Source organism: Episyrphus balteatus, chromosome 3 (genome assembly GCF_945859705.1).
Source record: "Episyrphus balteatus chromosome 3, idEpiBalt1.1, whole genome shotgun sequence".
Classification (NCBI taxonomy): Eukaryota; Metazoa; Arthropoda; class Insecta; order Diptera; family Syrphidae; genus Episyrphus; species Episyrphus balteatus.
Window position 1 is genome coordinate 6,208,022 of NC_079136.1, and position 21,040 is coordinate 6,229,061.

The window sequence follows — 21,040 nt, forward strand, 5'->3', positions numbered from 1 at the left end:
ATGTCTTTATGACATCTACAAAAATAGCTAGAATTTTTTGAACCCAATCAATCATTAAAAAAGGAAGAAAATCAGTCTTTTTTTCCTCGATTTTTTTTTATGACAATCTACAATAAATTTTATATGATCTGAAAGCTTATTATTTTAGCTTTAACATGATGCTTCAATCATATCTGTACGATGGCTAAGCAAGGGACATATGTTTTGTGGTATTTTTGAAGTTTTCGTTAAGTGTGTGTGGCCGATAAACTCGCGTTTGGCTGGTCCGATTTTGGTAATTTTTGTTTTGTTTGAAAGGTATTAATATGTAGATGGTTTGTATCAAAAAAAAAAATACCTTTTCTCCCATCTTCACATAGCTGTCAATTTGTACGAGTGAAGAAACACTCTAGCTTATTAAAAAGTTTAACTAAGCTTAATTTGTAAAAAAAAATATATTAAGACAGGCTTTCAAAATAATAATTATTATTGTTTATAGTCTTAAAAAAGTCAAAGAATTCATACTTTCTGATACAAAATAACGTACAAAAAGGGAAAAGCTCCAAAAGACGTTTCCTATGGAATTCACGCGCAGGTAAATAGGACAAAAAAAATTTAAGACATTTCGACAGCATGCACCAAAAAATTTTATTTTTACTTGCGATATAGGTTGTATATGTATATCAAGTTTGGGATTCGTACAAAAAAAAGTTGAGATAACATTTTTCCCCCTGACATTACGATGATAGAGAATGCCAAAAAAGTGATTTCTACAAAATGGCATACCAATTTTTTTTTGAAGACGCTTGAATTCAAATAGGAATGACAGAATCATTGGACCTTGACGAATCAACACATCTTCGCCATTGAATTTTTTGAAAGCTCAAAAAAATTGCTAAAAATACCACTAAAAAACTAGGTGTTTTTCAAAAATTCACATTTCGAAACGCAGAGACTAAAAAAAATCCGTGTCAGATCCCGAATTTTTTTTTCATTATTTTTCGAATGGCATTTTTCAAATTATCAAAAAAAAACTTCTTTACCTGTAATCACCACTTTGTCAAAGGTTTTCTACATGGTTTAGTTTTTAAAAAACCGTTCATAACTTGGTTTTGAAATTTTTTAGAATTTTTTGAATACATTGTTAGCCTAAAAATGAATTTATCTATCAATTAAAAAAAAAAAAAACAACTTTCTACAACGGCAACGCCGCGTTTAGAAAAAAGCCACTTTTTTCAATTTCGTTTTAAATCTATTTACCCTATTTAATGATTGAGTTTTTAAAAATCCTTTATTAGTATTCACGTTTAGATTATTACCTTTCAAATGAGCTAATAGTTTGTTTTGAATTGAAATTAATGCCACAAAAATTTCAGATTGAACGGAAGAAAATGGCGTCACTTTTTCGTGGATGCTGCCATCATTATGACCTTATGACTTCAAAAACTTCTACGCTAAAAAAAAAACATTTCCTTGAAATTGCCTCATAAAAGCTTATTTTTAAACTTTTTGATACTTTCTAATAGAAGCAGCAATCAAAGCACATACCTCGCAATAAACGACTGTTATTTGGAAACACAAATTGATTTGAAGGATTCCATTCATGCCTAATTAATAGTCCTTTGTAATGATGAAGTAGGTTATATTAGAGTTCAAGTGAAATGCCAATTATGTGTGTGAAATTGGAAATATGTGCATTTTCTCAGGAAACTCAGTTCAATATAATGCGTTTGTCCCGTTTTATACAAACGCAAAGTCAGTTTTCGCAGTCATAAAGTTACCTTGGTGAAATATTTTGAAATTGTGTGTGACTTCATGCATATATTCAAATTTACTGCATTTTAGCTCAAAGCAATATTTGTTCACGTTACGTATAATGTAAACATACCTTCAACATCATTTTCAAAGATGCATTCATGTGGAAATGTAATTTCTTTTGGCATCGGTAAATGTGTATGTGAACGTTAAGCGGTTTGGTTATTATTGGGAGCCTGTGGTGTGGAGTTGCAAAGCATGTAATGCACTTTTTTGTATCCAAACCCGTGGGTATCTAGTATTAATGGATTTTGCTTTAAACCAGGTCAGAAAGTATTATATTAAGTAGACACATCCCAGGAGATTGTAAATATGTTTCTAAACAAACATGTAAGTATCGATTCTTTCGACTAAAACGTGTCGCATATCTAATTAGTAGATTTTATATGACAACAAAACTAATTTATCATACTCGTGTGAGTTTTTCATTTTAACATGATGTTTATTTTTTTGTAATAGTAATTTTTTGAACTGCTAATTATAGTCATGTAATTTTTTTTTTTTTTTTTTGTATGAAAATAAGTTGTTAAGTGCATTGAGTTTTTGAGACAGAAATTAGTATTAAGCTTAGATTAAACGATTCTTAATTTTGAGTTTGAAAATAAAAAAAAAAACACAAAGCAAATACCTACCGATAAGTTAAGATAGAAAAGTGCATTTTAAAAACGTAGAGAAGTGTTTTGCATTAATTTTGCCGTCAAAAATCACTTCATTTGCAACTTTTTTACAAAAATCTATACTATGTATTTAGAGTATAACCAAATAGTATGTATACTTTTTCATCGACTTCCAAAAAGGAATATTTTTTTGTTTGTGTTTGTTTCCTCATAGTATTGGACTCAGTGAACCAATTTTGATAATTCTTTTTGTATTAGAAAACTGATGGCTGCAATGTGGTTCCATTTTAATTTCGTTCAATTCTGTCCATAGGAACTATTAAAAATACCATAAAACCCACTTGAAATTTAATCTGAAATAAAACAAAATAATGGTTGTCAACATTTTGAAAATCTGACAAAATCTCAAGATCGGAACACCACAATAATCAATTTTATCAAAAAAAAAAAAACAAAACCGACTTCCATGGATCAAAACTGGGTTTTAAGGTTTTTCTCATAGTTTATATATATAGTTATAGTTATATATAGTTATACAGGGTGATTCAGGAGTAATGTGCCAAAAAGCTAGAGCGTGTAGGTTAGGTCGAGATAAGAAAAAAATCGTATGGGAGGGGGGGGGGGTCTATTCCTCTCCGTTTTGCCGGGAGGGGCAATTTTCTAAAAAATTGACTTAATTTGGAAAAAAAATCTCAAAATTTTATGTAATTAAGTACTAATTTATTTTCTTAAATTCGATGCTCTCATTTGTTTTGAAACAGAAAACCAGATGCAAAAATGTCTTGTCGTTTTTGAGAAATAAAAATAAAACCAACACAACTTTTTTCTAAGAAAAACCCTTTTTTTTTATTTTACGTGGAACGACTTTTGGTAAATTGATTTATAAAACTTTAACCCTTTTTTAATTATTTTTTTTTAACCCGGAAGTTTATGAGGGTACAATAAAGTTACATAGTATTAGATAAACATGGATTAGTCCTTTTTTCATTGATAAAGCCTGAAAGACCATTGACCTGTCAATTTTTTTTATGACGACCCCATGGGGTCGCTCGCTGTCCATAGTTTCTACTTTACTTTACAAAAAAGGTGTAATTTTTTAGAAAATTGCCCCTCCCGGCAAAACGGAGAGGAATAGACCCCCCCCCCTCCCATACGATTTTTTTCTTATCTCGACCTAACCTACACGCTCTAGCTTTTTGGCACATTACTCCTGAATCACCCCGTATAGCAATAACTGGACGAAATTGAAATGGAACCACACTGTAGGCACCAGCTTTCCAATACAAAAAGAATGATCAAAATTGGTTCACACAGTCCAAAGTTATGAGGTTACAAACAAACAAATAAAAAAATACAGACGAATTGAATACCTCCTAATTTTTGAAAGTCGGTAAAAAATGGATTTCAAAGTCGTTGTAAGGCAGTTTGTTGCTTTAGGTTGCTTTTTTTTCAAACAAGTGATCAATTCTGTTTTTATGCATTGTTGTCAATAGGAAATCCCTGGAGTTCATGACACTCCACATTTATGATGTAACTGTATATCTATATTGTGTTTATGTTAGGTATTATAACTGCTTGAAATTAGTGATGGGAACTATCGAATGATTTTAACTATCGATAGTTAGTAACTGAATGATTTGAACTATCGAATAGTTCATTCATTCATTCATTCATTCATTTATTCATTCTAATAAAAACTATCGAATAAAATTATCGAATAAAAGCTATCGAACAAAATATCGAATAAACTATCGAATAAAAACTATCGTATACAAAAACTATTCAAATGAAAAAACTATCGTTTAAGAAAATTATTTGAATGAAAAAACTATCGTATACAAAAACTATTGGAATGAAAAAACTATTCGAATGAAAATAGTTACTAAACTATCGAATGAAAAAACTATTCGAATGAAAATAGTAACTAAATGAATGAATGATTTAAAACTATCGAATGAATGAATATTTTACAACTATCAATAGTTTGATAGTTTTTATTCTATAGTTCCCATCACTACTTGAAATACCGTGGGTGGTGAAGGGAAATGAATGACGCATCGTTACAGCGGAAGTCGATGTAAACTGAGATTAATTGCCATTAAGAAAAAGACAAAATCAGTAAACTTTTTTTAAGATGCAAATTAATTGGCACAAACTAGAAATAGAGTAGGAATAAGAAACTGATAAAACCGCATAAACGTTGCACATAGGAGTATTTCGATCAAAGACCTGGACAAAATTATTTTTTGAAGTAAAACAATTTATTATTGCTAGAAACTGTTATTTATGCAATGGAAGGCGGTTTTATGTAAATAAGTTGAAAACCTTTAAAAACGCTTGTGATAAGAAAAACTAAAAAAAAAATGGTATGAAATTTCATACACCCAAAATGTGAAAAATTATAATATCTAAAATAATAGAGCTTCTAAAAAGGAACCATTGTGATTTTAAGGCTTAGTGAATCCAAATGCAACCAGGAAAAAAAAACACGTAGGGCGTATGAGTGATTTTTTTTTTTAAGTGAAAATTTCATTCGCAAATTATTTTGTTAATCGCAAAAAGTTGCACCCAAATTTTTGATATTAAATTTAAAGAATAGTCAAAGTTATCATAAAGCAGAAAGCAGAAAGTTATATCGAAGCAGAATAGTAGGGTATACCTACTATAACAAAGCAATTAGACTTTAAAAAAAAGCAATACAAATATCTATATGTAGCAGACTCTTTTCCCACTGTCATTTAATTGAACAAAAAACATTTAATATTTGAATACCTACTCTTTAATTACACGATGTTACAAAAATGAGGTTTCAAAATATACGCGGGCGGAGACCTATCAGGTCTTGTAGAGCTAGTCACACTGATTACGAAACGGTATTTGAAAATCCCCTAACACCCCAAAATCTGGAGTTACGGGCAAAAAACGGTTCTTTGGACCTTCACCCATTGAAAAAATTCTAGCTTCGACAATTTTTTTTACCCATTTTTTACAGTTTCTGAAAACATATACTTTAAATTGATGCCGAAGTTGGGCAAATGACGAAAAAAATGGAATTTTTGAACTTTGACAGCTTATAAATTCTAAGTGGTTTAACCGAGTTACATGTTTTATACATTGTTGAAAAGGTACATTTATCTTCTATCATAAACTGTAAAACAATCGAAAATGGGTAAAAAATTGTCGAAGCTAGAATTTTTTCAATGGGTGAAGGTCCAAAAAACGGTTTTTTGCCCGTATCTAGATTTTGGGGGTGTAAGGGGATTTTCAAATACCGTTTCGTATTCAGTGCAACTAGCTCTACAAAACCTGATAGGTCTCCGCCCGCGTATATTTTGAGTGCTACACCGTGTTATTATTCAATACCTGCAATTGTATTTTCATTTGAAAATTTTATGTTTAAAAGCACACTCGCTCACTATCGATCTTCTTACAATACTCACCAAATCACCATAAATTACAAAAAAAAAATCCAGAAAATAAACAGCTGACTTTGAACTTGTTTTGTCACACCACACACTTTACCACACCAAAAAGAAGTTCATCATATTAGCCCATGTATATTTACCATCCGTTTTGTTAAAAATTTAATTCAAAAATTTTGATTTTTAGAAAATCTACTTTTGTCCAGCTTTTCGACCAGAATACTCCTATGTGCGTTGTAGCGAAACGACGGAAGGTGCAAAATTGTAAGTCCTTAATTCTAGACAGATGGTTGGTTTTTTGCCCTCGCATTGGTGTGATGCTGTTATAAGGAAGGTTATAACGACAGAAAATACTTATGGTGGTGTAAGGAATAACATCCCTGCGAGTGTCGTTCCATCATAAAGTGTGTTGTAATACAATACAGGAAATCTCAGTTAATTCGAACTAATCTGGTGCTGTTACGAAAATAACAACCCACAATCTCCATGGAGACATCACTTTTAGAAGAGAAGGATACATTTTTCAGTTAATTTTTCCTTAATGTATATCTACTGTGGATGCAGTTTCCTCTATGGGGCTACAAAAAATAAAATGCACGACTGGGTCGCACGAACTTGCTCTTAGAGTTAAAGTTGCTTAAATTTTTAAGACTTTTTATATAGAAATTTGGAAAAAAAAATAAAATTCGTTTAAAAAAAAAATTAAAATAAAATCTGAAATTGAATTGCCTGCCAAAAAAAGTATGCAGTTTTGATTGATATATTAACATGCATTTTTAGAAAAAAAATTTTCAAAATCGTTAGATCCGTTTTTTAAAAAACTAATTTTTTATAAATATTTTTTTGGAAAAAAAGTTTTAAAATAAAATTGGTATGCCATTTTGTAGAAATCACTAATCAACATCTAAAAACAAAATTTCAAAAAAATTCAATGTCCCGTTTTCGAAAATTTGATTTTTCAAAAAAAAATTTTCAAAATTTTTTTAAAAATCCAAAAATTATGTTTTTGAAAATTTTATTTTTGGTTTATATTTAAATTGTATAAATGATTCTTCACAAAAAGTTTCGTTGAAATCGAATATGCAGTTTCGGAGATAAGAGGATTTGAAAAAAACGGTTCTATGGCAGGTACCGTTAAAAATGATTTTCAAAAAACAAAATTTCCATAAAACGATAGACCTTAGCTTAAAACTAACATTTGAATTTTTTAAACAAAATCGTTGGAGCCGTTTTCAAGATATTTCAATTTTACTAAAATCGGTATATGACAAGTACCGTTATTTTTGGTCCAAAAAAATTAATTCCAAAAACCCCTCTGGAGAGTCGCCAAAAAACGCTACATACCAAGTTTGGCATCAATCGGCCCATCCGTTTAGGCTGTAGCTTCGTTTACAGACAGACAGACTGACAGACAGACAGACGGACTTCCGGGACCCACTTTTTTGGCATTGTCTACCATCGTAATGTCATGGAAAAATGTTATCTCAACTTTTTTTTTTTGTACGAATGCATAACTTGATATATAGTACCTATATCGCAAGTAAAAACATACCTACTTAGATACTTCATTATTTTTTCCGAGGTATAATATTATAACATATCCTTTTAATCATTCTCCATTTTTAATATGTGCAAAAGGCAACAATTCAGGACACGTTTGAAAAAGAACCAAGGTTTTTAGACTGGTTTAGAACTGGGGTCAGAAAAAAAATTATGAAGTTAAATCAGATGAATACCCAAATTTATCCTTTCAAGTCTTACAAACTTATCTTTACAATACGAATGAACAACTTAAGAACAAGAAGGGAGTTTTCAATAACATTGCACGTAATTTTATGGACTTAAAAGATACGACGAATATAACAGTTTGTTTTTAGAAACCACTATCACACTTAAACAAAAACAACTACGTCACGAACCCTTTCCTGTTCCTCACTGAGGCACCCTATGCAAACCCAACAAGAACCTAATCAATTTACGACAATATTAATAGCATTTTTATCGACCACCCCTATTTTACGTTATTTCATGTCACACAATACCATGACGAATGAACACAAAAAAAAAAAATAAATAAACTCGAATGTCTAATAATGTTGTATTGAAATGAAAACCACAAAATAGAAAACTACAAAGCTATCTATTCCACTAATTTCGATATAATTTTATTGTTCTTTTATTGGCATTGACTTCCTGATCAATAAAAAATGTATGTGGATTTGCCTTTAATGGTTTATATGTACAGCATGTCCTTCATTATATAATAATGTTTCTTGATTGAAGGGAAGAATATATGTAAATTAAACCAAATCATTTTAAATATTCTGCATTAGAATATTTAAGCTTATAATAGCTCTAAAGAATAATGTCTTTAACGTGCTTCTTTCGATGGTACTTTGGTGAAATATGTGACTTTGTCATAAAACTGAGAGTGAATGAGGTGTATTTAACAAATTGCTAGCTCAAAAAGTATTTATTTCATTTACGTGAGATGTAAATTGTATAAGAACCAGGAATGGAGAGTGAAAATAATAAATAATAGATCTTGGAGAGAGTTCATTAAAAAAAAAACGTGTGTGTACACATGTACACGCGACTGAAGTTTTACTTCTCACTTTTTTTTTTGCAAAACTACAAATTTTATTTCTAATAACATTCATTAATTTCTAATAACATAGGGTAGAGTTGCCTATTTTCTGCCGTCTCCAGTTTCCGGCCACCTTTCGAAAAATCGTTATAACTAGTGATTTCGAAGGCGTTTATTCCAAATTTTCCCTCGTATGCTGTTCTAACAAATAAGAAAACAGCATAAGAACAAAATTTTGGAATAAACCCTATGAAATCCCTAGCTATAACGATTTTCCAAAAGGTGGCCGGAAACTGGAGACGGCCGAAAATAGGCAACTCTACCCTACCTAATAAGTTCAGGACTAATGATATTGCAATAGAAAACAATACCATTCTGATTAAAGAAAGCCGACTAGGCTCTTCAAAAATTTCACATCTTATTTCACATAATTATGTAGATTAAAAAAGAATCGATTTTTTGTTCAGTACAACAGACTTCGCGAATTATTTACGACAAGTAAAACGCAATGAGATCGATTTTAATTCGATTTTAGAAGAAGTTTGTGTATGGGCAATTCCATGGTAACTCACGTTACATTCACAAAAATTTCCAACACATAAATTATTTTTTTTTCAATTTTAATGTAAATTGATACGAAATTACTATCCATGAATGGAGCATAACTATTACTTTCATAATTCACTAAAAAAATTGTCTTTATTTTTAACATTTACTTGGGAAAAATAAAAGTTTGATGGTAACTCACGTTACAAAAATCGGACACGAATTTTAAGGGTCCGACAGTATGAAGTTTTTATGTGAAATTAAGTATCTTAATTTGTTTTCAATGAAGATTCCATACATACAAAATTACAAGCTTTTAATATGAGTGACAAAACCAAACATTTTTTCAATATTTCGAGGAAAAATTTTAAAATATTTAGGTAACTCACGTTACATTATTTTGGTAACTCATGTTACCTGCGATTTTTGGTTCCAAAAGTAAAGAAAAGATGCATTTTCACTCAAGTTTTTTTTTAACCGAATAGTGTGTAACGAAGCTTGCTTAAATGTTAACTTATTTTAGCACTCACCAGCGGATATTGTCATCGTCACTATTAGACTCATCATATTTTCAGTTTGCTTGTTTTTCCGTCATTTTCATGTGAAATTCTTCTGTTGCTGGCAAGCTTATGCTATAAAAATGCTTTAAGATTATTTAACTCCCTGAATTTTTATGTTGCTATTTATAAATAGTAATTTTCTAATAAAAAAAGTAAAAATGACTGCATAATTTGTTCAAAATTCGTGTCCACTTTTTCATGGAATTACCCGTATGGCTTTTCATTCTTGCAGGGAAGCTGCCTATGTAATCAATTTATATTGAAGGTTTTGAGTGAACAACAACAACTTGTGTGTACTTTCAAATAAACTACAAGAAACAAGAATCTTATGTCAAAATTCAAATAAAAAAAAACACTACTGGAAAAGTCAAAATGACATTTTCCTATAGCGTAGATAACTCAGCAGCTACATGTGCATTATTTTTGTGTGCATTATTGTGCCTGTTCACACGTGAAGAACGTCTAGGGTTATCATACGTGAAGAATTACTTCTGCGTATTTTGTTTTTCATTTTATGTTTAAAGAAAAATATAAAAATGGTTTTGAAACCAAATTTATGTTTTTTGCATCTTTGTTTAAAATTTTGTCACAAAATGACTTTGTAAATTTGCACTTTTCTCTTTTGGCAAATAGTAGTAATGGAATGACGACACCAGAAAGAGATGCGTACCTACGGGAACGGGTAGTTGTATGAAAAAATTCCAAACCAGAAAGTCAAAGTTCACGTGTGGAAAAGTTTCTCATGTAAACGTCGCCGTTCCAGCTTGGAATTTTTCCACACGTGAACGTTGACGTAAATCACCGGTTTGGAATTTTTTTTCATACAATTTCCCGTGTGGAACTGTTCCGGCTTGGAATTTTTCCCTACCGTAGTGCCACCGTATTCACTTTTTCGATTTTGGTTTACAGCTGTGGTGAGTTAAAAAATTTATTTTTCCGAAAAAATCTTAAAAAATTGGGTGATTTGCCTACGGCCTCTAATGGCCCTATTCTGGCAAACCTCACAAGTTATGAGGACCTCACAAATTGAGCTGATTTTGATTTTGTGAGGTTTTCGCGTCACAAAAACTTTCGAATTTGTGATCTGCTCTGAAGGAGGTCACAACTCACAAGTTGGATTTTTGCTAGTAGGGTAAAGTCGGGTGATATGGCACCACGGGTGATATGGCACCCTTTCAATATCTCCCACTTAGTGACTTCTTTTCAAAGCAAAAAGAGCAAAAAAGAATTAAGTCTGACGTAAGCTATCAGTGGATGCATTCGGATCCGCAGTAACCATTGCCACTAAAATTTAAAAAATGGACAAACAAAAAAGTGAGTTCAATTTGAGCGAAAAGTTTTTTTGTGTAAAATTGTTGTACGTGTGGTTCCAAAAGTATTTGACGCAGAGAGTTCATTTTAACACAAAAAGAACGGTAACGGTTATATTCTTGTGTTTGCTCATTACCATAACTAAGCAAACGTGATTATTCGTGTCATTGGAAAAAAACAGAAGTGTAGTCAAATGGGGGATATGGCACCCAAAAACATCGGGATATATGGCACCGGTGCCATTTCCCCCGCATCTACTTTTGAACCTATTTATTTTTCAACTGACAATTGTATTTACAAAAAACTTCAGCAAACCAGGCCAAGTGGACTAAAACCCAGATCACAGCAGCCGTTGGAGCTGCTGAATGTCAAAAAAAGCAGGACCTAAGCATTTTGCGATTCCCTTCACACTTCACTACATTAAAAAGGCTTCTTAAATGACCAGAGCCTAAAAGTTTGCCAAATAGCTTTCAGATTGGCAGAAAAGTGCGGAATAAGGCAGTAATCATAATGTCACTTTTGGTCTCATGATTCGTGTACGTCTTTCAACAATACATGCAACAAGTGTCACAAAAAAATATCAAAAAGAAATAGGGTGCCATATCACCCTCCATTTTTTCAATCATGTTTTTTTTAATGTTTTTTATTTTTGCAAAAAATAACAAGAAATTATCTTTGAATTACACTTATCTACCTATTTTGTATTTAAGAAATAGTTTTAAAATAAATCCGCTTTTGTTTGAAATAGATGTCTTCTTTATTTCTCAAGTAATAACGAAAAACAAAAATTGGTGCCATATCCCCCGACTTTACCCTAAGAAGTTTGTGAGAAATAAATTCTTACAAAATCGAGTTATGCCCAACTAACATTTCAGCTTCGGTTAAGGTATTACAAAAGCTACATTTTAGCTTCTTTTAAACTTTAGTAAGGTTGTTGGGCATGGAAAAAGGAGAACGTTATACAAGTTTGACCCTCTATAAGAAGTTTAAACGAAGCTTTACCGAAGCTCTACAGAAGCTTTGAGATTTGACAGATAGCTTCGGAAGAGCTTGTATAGCTCTTTAATACATGTCTTATCGAAATAAAAAAAAAACTACTACAAAAACAAAATATAATTCCTTTTTAAATGGTTTTTATTTGATTTTAAATCATGAATTTTATCTTTTAATCTGAAATTATATTATTATTCCATTAGTTTTTAGTATATCTATTAATAATAATTTTAAAAGTATATAATTTTCTTACCACACCCAGGAATCGAACTTCGTATCTGCTTGGTGGCAGTCCACCACTCTACGCACTCGGCCATCCTCGTAGGTATATTAATTAATGAAATCAAAAACTTAATCAGTTCAAATAGCAGAAATGTAAAAAAAATGTCTGAGCTAAATTATTCAATGTCAAAACCAAAAACCAAATACTAAACTTGGTAATTTCTGTAAATCTTCTATAAATTTATTAAGCAGGCTCTTCCGAAAACAAGCTTTTTTCGTTTAAGTTTCTTTAACAATATTTAAACAACTTATTAGAAGTTGTTAAACAAGTTCAAACTTCTATAAGAAATTAAATTCTGAAGCAAGCTCAATACAAGCTGTATAAAAAGTAGATCCTGCGAGATCTCAATTTATAGAAGCTGTTGTGCTAGTTGGGTGATCACCTTGTGAGGTTTTTGTGACTTGTGAGGTTTGCCAGAATAGGGGGGTAAATCACTTGATTTACCATACAAATATAAAGGCTTGGCCACACCGGAGGGTACATGCGGTAGCGGTACGGGTATTTGTATGAACAAAATTCCAAACTGACACATCAACGTTCAGATGTGGAATTTCTTTCATACAAATACCCGTACCGCTACCGCATGTACCCTTCGGTGTGGCCAAGCCTTAAAGGCTTGGCCACACTGGAGGGTATGCGGTAGCGGTACGGGTAGCGGTGAGGGTACTTGTATGAAAAAATTTCCAAACTGACACATCAACGTTCAGGTGTGGAATTTTTTTAGTACAAATATCGTTACCGCTATACCGCATACCCTCCGGTGTGGCCAAGCCTTTAAATCTCCCCAAAACAAGATTTAGGCGGTTTTTGAATTGGGTTAAATACTTAACCTCTGTTAAATTTTTAACACTATTGTGGTGAATAAAAATGTTAAGTTGTTAAAAATTTAATGGGCTCTGGGACCAGGTTAAATTTTGTTGGCAGATGTTTTTTTTTTTTATTGAAAAGGAGTAGTATCATGGTAGAAAGAGGCAGAGAAAAATATTAAACAATAAGCTATACAACTGAAAATGTTTTTATTCACCTCAATAGTGTCAAAAATTTAACAGAGGTTAAATATTTAACCCAATTCACACACGGCCTTATAATCGAAATCGAAAATGAGGAAATCAAACATACCCAAACACACAGATTTTGATGTGAACGCACTCATTTTCTTTTTTGACAACTTATGAAATAAAATGCACGACTGGGGCCGCACGTACTTGCTCTTGCAGTTCAAAGCACTTTTATGTTAGCTTTCTTGTAGATTAAAGAATTTTTAAGAAATTTGGTTGATGTAGGGGAAGAGCCGGCATGGAGGCCAAATGTTAGTTAAATAAATTTTTTTTTGCTTGACTTGACCTTTTTGAGAAAAACTAAAAATGCGTTTACTGCAATTACTTTGCATATTACGTATGCAACATTTTATCAAAATCATTAGAGCCATTTTTGAGAAAATTGCAATAACTCCATAATAATGTACGGGAAGAGCCGACATCCGCGATTTAAAAAAATGTAAAGACCATATTTCCACTATCCGTATTTTTTGAGAAAAACTAAAAACGCAGTTATGTTAGAACTATGTACAGCATTACGTGTGTTAAATTTAATCAAAATCGTTAGAGCCGTTTTCGAGAAAATTGTAATAACTCGAAAATTTTGTATGGGAGGTATACGTTCTAAGCGAGATATTAAAAAACAAAAAAAAACCAACCTTGGAAATTATGAAAAAAACATCCATACCAAATTTCAAGAGAATCCGTCTACCCGTTTAGGCTGTAGCTACTTGTACAGATGGACGCACGGACGCACAGACCGACGGACGTCATGACGAAACCCACTTTTTTGGACTTCTCCATCATCGTAATGTTAGTTTTGATTAAAACCTCGAATTTTTTTTTCGACACGAAACCAATACTTGCCCTATTGAGCAAGTAAAAAATGTCATAATAGGGGGGTTCACATTGACCAACTTACCGGACAGACTAGCTGCCATTTGGTCTGATCTGATAGTATTTTGATAATGGGAACACACATCCGACGGCCACCCAACTAACTATTTCGATGTTATAACGATGGTGAGAAGCTTCTCGTCATGACTAATTTCACACCTAAAAGACTCATATAACCCTGTTTATCATCAAAAAGGCCCCCTTTTTCACTCCTATTAAACTTATGAGAAGTGCAATGAAATACTCCTGTAAAGTTTCTCATCAGTAGCCGAAAGTGGTATTCGATCCTATAAGTGTGGGAAGAAGTACACTGTAAGACTTCTGTAAAGTTTGTCATCAACAAACGCAAGTGGAGGAGAAATAAAAGGTGAGTGAGAATATAAAAGGAGTGGAAATAAAACGAGGAGAAATAAAAAGAAATTAAATTGTGTTGCATTTATGTTGATTTTTATTTAAGTATTAATTTATTTTTATAAAGTTTATCTGAGGAGCTAGGGACAACTAGCACAACAGCTTCTATAAATTGAGATCTCTACTACTAATACTACTTTTTATACAGCTTGTATTGAGCTTGCTTCAGAATTTAATTTCTTATAGAAGTTCGAACTTGTTTAACAACTTCTAATAAGTTGTTTAAATACTGTTAAAGAAACTTAAACGAAAAAAAAAAATTGTTGTCGGAAAAGCCTGCTTAATTGAATTTATACAAGCTTTACAGAAATTACCAAGTCTAGTAATTGATTTTTGGTTTTGATATTGAATAATCTAGCTCGGACACTTTTTGGTTTTGACATTGAATAACTTAGCTCAGACATTTTTTTTTGACATTTCTGATATTTGAACTGATTAAGTTTTTGATTTCATTAATGAATATACTAGGATGGCCGAAAGTAAAAAAGAATTCTTTTTTATTTTTGTAGTTGTTTTTTTTTTTAATTTCGATAAGACATGTATTAAAGAGCTATACAAGTTCTTCCGAAGCTATCTGTCAAATCTCACAGCTTCGGTAAAGCTTCATTTAAACTTCTTAAAGAGTTTCAAACTTGTATAACGTTCTCCTTTTTATATGCCCAACAACCTTACTAAAGTTTAAAAGAAGCTGAAATGTAGCTTTTGTAATACCTTAACCGAAGCTGAAATTTTAGTTGGGTATTGTGTAACAAAAAATAAAGTATCTTGGCACTACTGTTTTCATCGAGATAATAGTAAAATCTGGATAATGATCTGGATTTTTCAAATATTTATACAATTAAAGTTGTTGTTGTTGTTTTTAATGCGTAAATTGTCTTGATTTCAAATGTCTCGATTTCGTTTTTTTGAGCAAAACTCTATATAGAAAAAAAAGAGTGTGTGTACACATGTACACGCGACTGAAGTTATACTTCTCATTCAGTATATGTAAATTAATTTAATTTGATATTTTTAATTTCTATTATGAAGTAAATAATCCACACTTAGTTTTTTTTACATTTTTATCAAGTGAACATTAATTCTTTCATCCTCCTTGCGTCCATGTAGTTTTCAATTTATTCTGTGAAATTTACTCATGTTGTGCGGTTCAGAACGTACGGCTCACAGCTCAGCTCAAATTTTGAGCTAGCACACTTTTGAGCTATGTACCATAGCTCAGCTCATTTGAATTCCGGTATAATCCGGTTTTTCGACTTTTTTCAAAATTCCGAGAAAATCGCGTTTGAAAGTTGGGGTAATTTTTTTTTTTCGAAAAATCCCCGAATCTTTGAACGCTCCTGGAAGCTAAACCGCTTGAGAGCAATTTTTGGGAGTGATGCCAAATGATTGCTTTTGTCATGGGCCTACGCTTTGCACATTTTCAGATTTTTAAAAAATCGCCTTCCATGTTAAACCGCCACATCATGACTATTTTATCAGAATCGTGCCTAATTTTTTTTTTACATTTAAGTTCTCCTGGTTTGAGAACGCGTGGACCTACAGGGATGGGATTTGTACCCAAATGTAGGTTAGAGTCCCCGCTAAATTTTGGCATCAAAAAATTTTTTTTCATTTTCTTCAAAATTCCGCGATATAGGCGTTGGAAGTTGAGGCGCGAAAAAACTTCTGGGAGCTGAACGCTTTGATCTAGAGACAGGGGAGTGGTGCCATATGAAAGCTTATATTCTCAGATACCCGATAGTGGTATAATCCGGTTTTTGTTTTTTTTTTTTTCAAAATTCCGAGAAAATCGCCTTTGAAAGTTGGGGTAAAATTTTTTTTCGAAAAATCCCCGAATCTTTGAACGCTCCTGGAAGCTAAACCGCTTGAGAGCAATTTTTGGGAGTGATAAGAAATGATAGCTTGTGTCATGGGCCTACGCTTTGCACATTATCAGATTTTTAAAAAATCGCCTTCCATGTTAAACCGCCACATCATGCCTATTTTATCAGAATCGTGCCTAATTTTTTTTTTACATTTAAGTTCTCCTGGTTTGAGAACGCGTGGACCTACAGGGATGGGATTTGTACCCAAATGTAGGTTAGAGTCCCCGCTAAATTTTGGCATCAAAATAATTTTTTTCATTTTCTTCAAAATTCCGCGATATAGGCGTTGGAAGTTGAGGCGCGAAAAAACTTCTGGGAGCTGAACGCTTTGATCTAGAGACAGGGGAGTGGTGCCATATGAAAGCTTATATTCTCAGATACCCGATAGTGGTATAATCCGGTTTTTGTTTTTTTTTTTCAAAATTCCGAGAAAATCGCCTTTGAAAGTTGGGGTAAAATTTTTTTTGGAAAAATCCCCGAATCTTTGAACGCTCCTAGAAGCTAAACCGCTTGAGAGCAATTTTTGGGAGTGATGCCAAATGATAGCTTGTGTCATGGGCCTACGCTTTGCACATTGTCAGATTTAAAAAAAATCATCTTCCATGTTAAACCGCCACATCATGCATATTTTATCAGAATCGTGCCTAATTTTTTTTTTTACATTTAAGTTCTCCTGGTTTGAGAACGCGTGGACCTACAGGGATGGGAGTTGTACCCAAATGTATGTTAGAGTCCCCGCTACCTTTTGGCATCAAAAATTTTTTTTTCCATTTTCTTCAAAATTCCGAGATATAGGCGTTGGAAGTTGGGGCGCTCACTTTCAGCTCAGCTCAAATGAGCTGAGCTATGGTACCTAGCTCAAAAGTGAGCTAGCTCAAATTTGAGCTGAGCTGTGAGCTGAGCTGAAATGTGAGCTTTTTGCAACCCGGGCAACTTGCCACATGGAAATTACCACATGCAACTTGTCACATGCAACTTCCCACTAGAACTTGCCACATGCAACTTGCCACATGCAACTTGCCACATGAATCATGTAACTTGCAACGTGTTGTGTGTTTTATGTTTGCCGTACTGCGGCGTACTGCATTTTTAAATACTAAAGTACTGCCTACTCTAAAGGTGAAACGACAGCCCTGCTACCCAGGGTGATCGCGTCATAATCCCTTTGACATTCTTGTCAAAAAGTAAATTTTCATACTCACCCTCCCATAAGAAGTATAACTTCAAAAAACAAAAAAGCACACCAAATAGCACAAACTTAAACAAATTTTGAATTCATTTAAAAAATAAAGAAATATCTAATTGTTAAATAAAATTGAGAAAATTGAACGAAATTATCATCTTTAAATTGTTTGCATTTCCGATTTACAATTGTAGAGATAAAATTTAGTAAAGCGCGATTTGTATACTGGACTTTTGGCCAGAAATTCACTTTCTACCGTGTGAACATTAATTATTATAATGTGCGCAATAATTATGCCCATGTAGCTGCTAAGTTATTTAAGATTGGTACTTGTAATAGAGCTAGGTGGCGCTACTTGCTAATCCTTTTGACAGTTCTTGTCAAAAAGTAAATTTTCACAGTCCACCGCCGGAAAAGAAGTAAAACTTCAAAAAAAGTAGAGAAACTAAAGCAAATTATTAGGGAACCCGGCCGAACAGCTCTGATTTTGACGATTTTGTTTTTCACATAGTCCAAAAAGTCTCCGTACAGCTACAATTTTTTCAATTTTTTCCTTAAAATACTGAATTTAAGATATCGAATTTTTTTGTAAAGTACCCGGAATGATAGAAAGTATATCAAAAAATAAATGTTTAACAATTTTTGTTTAAAAAAAATTAAAATAACAAAAATTCATAGTAGGTACAAAAAGGGAAAAAAAGGAACAAAAAAGTCTCCGTACAGTTTATTTTTTTTTTGACTAGTTTGTGTTGAAAAAACTAAATAAAAGTCACTTTACTTACGGAAAAAATAAATTTATGACTAGTAGGACTTCCTCTGATCTTGACCACTTCCTGCAATCTGTTTCTAATCAAATGGACAAGCTTGGCGGTCTTATCTGGAGAAATTTTGTTCCATTCGTCAAGTAGGATCATTTTGCCGTCTTTTTTGTTGGCTATTGTATGCTGACGAACCTTTTTTTTCTACGTTAACCCATAGGTGCTCAATAAGATTCAGGTCTGAAGACGAAGCGGAATGTTTAACGTTCGTACTAACATTGCACAGCAATAATTTCTGTACCACTTTGCCCGTATTTGTGGGAATATTGTCCTCTTCGAACGTAAAATTGCTTTCGAGACCCAGTTTTTGGACACTTTCCTAAAGAATTTTCAAGTTTCCAAATTTATCCTTGGTATTTTCTATGAAAACAAGGTTTCCAACACCGGAAAAGGCCATACACCCTCACACTATTACATTGTAGCCGCTGCCGTGCTTTAGAGTAGGTATCAAATTTTAAGGATTCAGAGCAGTTTTGGACTTTCAACACACCATACGGCGTCCATCTGAACCGAGGATGTTGCATTTACTTTCGTCAGTAAGTATAAACTAGTTTGCAGAACGAACTTTCTAGTACTTTACAAAAAATTTCGATATCTTAAATTCAATATTTTAAGGAAAAAGTTTAAAAAATTGTAATTGTAGACTTTTTGGACTATGTGTAGGTAATTAAAAATACTTTATAGTCTATAGATTAAAAATTGCCGATGTTGCCGTATTGTTTTTTAAAATTGACATTAAAATTTTTTTGAACAAAACCATTTTTTGTGCTTAAATTTCAAAAAACAAATGATAGCAAAAAATTCTCTATGTAATTTAAGGAAAAAAAATATAAGGGAGTAGAGAACAATCTTCCATCGTTTAAGCGATAAATGCAATTTTCTCACAATCTGACTTCAAACACAAAAAAAATATTTTGAAAACAATGGCAACACCTACATTATTTTAAAATACATTTTTAAAAAGCCAGAAGCTCATACTTATCTCTTAAATTTAAATCCACTAAATTTAATTAAGAGTTTTTGAAAAAATGGTCAGAATTTAAAAAAAATGTTATTAAAAAAAATTTAAAAATGACTTCTTTCCAAACTCTTATAAAATATGAATTTATTTTACAAAAATTTTTGGCCATAAATATTATCAGTTGAATTCCGAAGCAGAAAAGGTTATATATATCACACTTTTGAAAAAAAAATTCAATAGGTTTTTTTTTGATAAAAACTGAATTTCTGCATCGAAATAATGAATTTTCTCAAAGACTTTGGTAAATAAGAACTTTAAATTTTTTCTATTTAACTTTCAAAAGTAAGGGTTATTTAATGAATAAAAAATAATTTTATGTTTAGATGTTGAACTTTGAAAAAAAAAATAAGATACATTTTTTCTCAAAACTTTTATTAAAAAAAGTTCTTCGAAAATGAAATACTTTTTAATTTTTTTCATTAACCGTAATACATTTCATTTTATAATTTCAAATCATAATAAATGCGGTCAAAAAAATTTGAAAATAAATGCATTTTATATTACGAAAAAGTTTAAAAAACGACATCTTAAAATTTTTTCAATATTTTTTTTTTTTTTTCAAAAATCTGAGTTCAGATACCATTCTTTCAAAAGCCCTTAATTCAATTAACTTAATTTTAATTTTACAAATATGACTAGGCTTCTAGCTTTTTAAAAATGTTTTTTTAAATGTTGTATTTTTATATTTCAAATATTTTTTTTTTTTGTGTTTGAAGTCTTGAACGATGGAAGATTGTCCCTCACTCCCATATATTTTTTTTCCTTGAATTTCCTAGACAATCTTTTGGCATCAATTAATTTATGAAATTTCAGAAAATTTTTAGAAAAATTTAAAAAATCAAATTTAAAAAATCCAAACGGCAACACCGGCAATTTTTAATCTATAGACTTTAACGTTTTTTTAATTACCGACGTTTGAAAAAAAAGATCATCAAAATCTAAACTGTTCGGCCGGGTTCCCTAATATTGCTAATTTTTGAGCTTTACTCCACCATATAAGTATAAAATGAGCATAGCTAATTCAAGCCTTGAATTTAATGTGGTCTAAATCTTCTTTTATTTTTAATGGATTTCAAATTCTTTTCAGCGTTTTTTTCTTGCCTATAAGTCTTAATTTACACAACTCTTTAATTCTGAAAAACTGCAATTGCGTCATTGAATCAAGTCAAATTAAGAACAAAATTTAAATAAATTCTAAAAACCTCAAAGACTGTCTACCTTCTTAATTTACTCAATGAACAAAAAGAGTCATATTTTTAAAATACCACCGATCCTTTAATCTATTTAAATGGCAATTAATAGTTACTTTGAAATTTGTTCGAAGAAATCATTCCCCTTTTCATCAAAATTTAAGAAACACAATTAATCACAAGAAAATTATCAAAGAATCATTTAGATATTGACTATGAAGATGGTATTCCAAGTACGCAATTATTCTATAAGTTGATCAAAGTATGGTTAATTTATTAAACACCTCGACTTCTAAAAGGAATCCCAATACCAGTTATAAAACCTACAATTTATTATTTATTTTTATTTATAGTTTGAAGCTATCTACGGATGAGATAATTTATTGAACTTAATTAGCCTGGATTTTATAATTACTTGTCACACAATTTCAAGTGCTTTTGATTGAGGATTTTAATTAGATTGTCATTACTACTCAAGAGTGTGATAGTGTGATAAAGTTGCACA

General features: G+C 31.7%; 1 protein-coding gene across 1 annotated transcript in view; it reads right to left on the minus strand.

Annotated features, from left to right (window-relative positions):
- The window catches only part of LOC129914006 (pyrokinin-1 receptor), a 219,961-nt gene that overhangs the window by 61,969 nt on the left and 136,952 nt on the right, over positions 1–21,040 (minus strand). The window lies entirely within an intron of this gene.